This window comes from Rhagoletis pomonella, unplaced genomic scaffold (assembly GCF_013731165.1).
Source record: "Rhagoletis pomonella isolate Grant_MI unplaced genomic scaffold, Rhpom_1.0 Rhpom_scaffold_00001, whole genome shotgun sequence".
NCBI lineage: Eukaryota > Metazoa > Arthropoda > Insecta > Diptera > Tephritidae > Rhagoletis > Rhagoletis pomonella.
The window spans coordinates 76,761,073-76,764,964 of record NW_023458555.1 but is presented as its reverse complement, the minus strand read 5'-3'; the positions used below and the strand labels follow the sequence as shown (position 1 = coordinate 76,764,964).

The following is a 3,892-nucleotide window of genomic DNA, read 5'->3' as shown; positions in this document are numbered from 1 at the left end:
ATTCAGGTGATATATACAATAGTGATTCATTTGATGATGAGGAATATACACTCGATATAAATTAATGGTGTTAACTAGTCTTTCGTTTCTTGCGATTTATTTAAATAAAGCATGTGAAATTTCACTAAAACATTTTAGCCGTTTTTAGCCGCTTTTTTTTGCCAATCTAGCCGGTCGGCCCAAAAAGTTCTGGCAACAACAATAAAAACCCACAAACAGTTTCCTTATTAGTTTAAATTTCATCCAGAAAGATGCGATCAGCTGTTTTTCGTACTGGCAAATTCTTACAAGTAAAAATTTATCCAGTAAAATCCAGTAAAAACTTGCAACTTCAACTGTCATATTTCGCTCTCTCAATTTACCCTAATTTGCAAGGTTTTGCGTACGAAAACGCTAAAAAATGAAAATTCGTAAAAACTTTTACTGGATTTTACTGGAAATGAGTAAAAAAACGCAACTGTTATTGGTGTTAATGCTGGTTCCCAAATAAATGTAGTCGTCTACTTTTTCAAACTTGTAACTGGCAACAGTGGCGCGAATGTGCTGACTGTTTATTTTGTTAACAGGAGATACTTCGTCTATATTTTTTAAAATTATGTGATGAACTAATTCACAATTATATTACATAAGGTATAATAAATTAACTGTCTTTAAAAGCAAGGGAAATATTTTGGCAAGTTTTATAAATTTAAGTTAACTTTGTTATTGCGTATATATGTATGTATTTATGTATGTATAACAGAACAAACAGAGTACCATATACATAACTTTAAATTGATAAAATTTGAAAAAAAGTTTCTCCATATTAAGGTTGAGTTAATTTTTTTTATACATTATTGCATAATATGAATTTAAATATTTAGGTATGTATATTTAAACATGTATGCTATGAAAGGAAATATGTATGACATATGAAAGAACTGCAAAACTGGCCTTGTATTTTAGTTAAAATAATTAAAGTAATCATTTATTTATTATTTATTTATTTATTTATTACTTGGAATATTTTTAACTAGCTCGAGGCCCAGCAATTAAATAAAACGCAAATCTTCGTTCTATTGATATTTTAATTGTGGATATTTTGACTTCAATCTGGGGTCATCTTCAGGACTGTAAATATACAAACACGATAACTTATTATTACATTTAAATTATTACAAACATACGTTAAATAATGAAAAGTTAATAATAAGTTATCGTGTTTGTATATTTACAGTCCTGTATATGACCTCCGATTAAGGTCGAAATATCGACAATCAAAATATCAATAGAACAAAGATTTGCGTTTTATTTAATTGCTGGGCCTCGAGCTTGTTAAAAATCTTTCATAATTTAAAATTCAACAGCCAACAACAAAAACAAAATATAAATTGTTATGATAAAATAACCATGTATTTTGGAATGATATGTGGGATACAAATAATGACAGTAACTTTTTGATAATATATAGTAAACATATAAAGTTTTAAAAGTTGAAAAGAATATGTTAATTCATATGTATGTACATTATTAATATTTATCTATATGAATACAAATTATATATACATACAAAATATTAATAATTCATACTTTGTAAGATTACGTAGTCTTTATTAACATAAATAAGTATGATGTATTTGCAATTATAGCAGCTGAGTAAGCAGGGCGCTATGTCATTGAATTCACAAAGGTATGCGGAGTTGTCGGGCATAGTAACCATGGGCGCATCTATGTCAGCTTCTGGTTGCATTGTTGAACCACAAGCCAGAACTCCTCCTATGGCTGAAGCTCTGGTTCTCAATCCAGTTAATGCAATAACAGCTTCTTCCAAGCCATTGAAAACATGCACTTTGTTAGGTCCACCACCTGTTGCGCTTGCTTCTGCTTTCGGCCGCCCTTAGGGATTATAATCCATGCTAAGTAGAATTCTCCTTTCTGTGTTGCGGGGAAGAGTGGCTTCCGCATGTCAAAGGTATACAACATTTCTTGTGCATATCACTACGCCGTCCACAATGTTTTTGCGCAGAACCCACGACGAAATTTGCAAAAAAGTGCATAGTGCAAACCGAGTTTATTAATAAGCTAGTGGTAGGAAATTTGAAACATTTATCTTAAATAAAGTGTGATTCCTTTCATTACACGTGTATGTTATAGTTTTTGGATTCGGGTTATGCGTTTGGACACAACAACCGAAAATCGTTGTACATTAAGTAAACCGGACCCAAGTTTCTCGATAAGAGGCAACAAATATTCTTCTTTTTTGCTCGTTTATATAAAGCAGTGCATAAAAATATACGTATATGCGAAAGGCAAATTTATTTGTTTAAATGAACACCACCAATATTTCTTGCCAACACACATCGATTTACATATTTTATTTCGCCTCCGACACAGAAATGTTTTCGTACAAAATTACGCAAAAAAGCTCACTCGTTCGTTTTTAGGCATGTCATTGTTACGAATTTCGAAAATACGATTCGGATTGCAGCATACTATTTCTACGATTCGTAGCAAAATCCGAATACGAAAGAGTTGCAGAATAGGGGTGTTAGTAAGGGTTATAGCCCCTAAGCGCGGCCGAAGGCAGAAGCAAGTGCAACAGGTGGTGGACATAACAAAGTGCATGTTTTTAATGGCTTGGAAGAAGCTGTTATTGCATTAAATGGATTCAGAACCAGTTCTTCAGGCATAGGAGGAGTTCTGGCTTGTGGTTCAACAATGCCATAATTGCAAATGCAATAGAATCCTTAATTTCCTTCAAAATATGTAAAATCGAACAATCTTATTATAAATAAGCACTTCATGAGTGTTTCTTTTAATTCCTTTCCATTTCGTTTTCATTCATTCAGCTATCTTCGCAAAACAACTGATAGCTAACAATGCTGCACATATTTCTGCAAGGGTTGCAGCATGTAGATTTTTCGTTTTTCGTAGCGTAGCTACGAATTAAGAATTACGAAAATTCGGGCTCTAGAATAAGGGGGTCTATCTCAAAATTTGGTTGAAGAACGCCCTATCTCACTTAAAAATGTATTGGAAATTTGCTGAAATAGGGAGTTTTTGAATCGGCAGCTGAAATAGGGCATTTTTGAATCGAGTTCTGAAATAGGGCGTTCTTGAAAAGTTTTTGAGATAGGGCGTTTTCGAAGTGGCTGCCGAGACAGGTCTATCTTCCATTCAGCAGTCGATATACACGTGTTATTTTGAACTTCTAAAACTTTATATTAAAAATTATAAATAAGTTATTGTCTTTATTATTATATTATTCCACATTGCATAAATGTTATTATTAAAATTATATGATTATTTTTACACTAAACTATATTATGTACATACATTGTATGTATTTATATTAATTATTTTTTCATTATTGTGACTTAATTCAACGCTCCTCCTGATTTATTTTTCGGAATCGATGCGTCCATGTAGTTTAAAAATATCTGCCAAAGTAAAAATACAAGCGAAATTAAATGTTGTTCCATTAGAAATTAATAGCTAACATTACCAAAAAGCGCCGTGTCGGCAATCTTAAATTTAGAAAAGGCCTTTTTACCGCATCTCCGATTTAGTTAAAAAACTGCAGCACCCGCCGCTGAATATTCGCACCACGACAGCATCAATATCCACGCTAGTTCCTTTCAGCAAAAACAAGTAAGAAGTCTGGATATACAATTGTCGTTTTAAACACTAAATATCACATGTTAAAGTAAATAGGTGAGTTAATACTTACAACTGCGTCCTCGTCGATTTGGTCTTGAAGCTTTTCCTCGACATCGAAAACTGCATCAATGTATGAAGGTCATCTCCATCTGAAAGACATACGTATGTACATATATAAAAAAAATAACTTCAATGAAAAACATAGCATATGCAAAAGTGTAAAATAATAAATTACGTTTTCTTCCAGCCTGTC

At 32.3% G+C, this 3,892-nt stretch overlaps 1 long non-coding RNA gene across 2 annotated transcripts; it reads right to left on the bottom strand.

The window, feature by feature from the left end:
* Positions 1-3,299: 3,299 nt before the first annotated feature.
* Positions 3,300-3,892, bottom strand: LOC118752107. Of its 2 annotated transcripts, none has more exons than XR_004994632.1 (4): positions 3,875-3,892; positions 3,710-3,788; positions 3,485-3,639; positions 3,300-3,419 (listed from the first exon to the last, which is right to left on the bottom strand). It is a non-coding gene; the product is annotated as an uncharacterized LOC118752107 (long non-coding RNA). The 2 variants fall into 2 exon arrangements; XR_004994634.1 differs by having other exon boundaries at positions 3,485-3,614.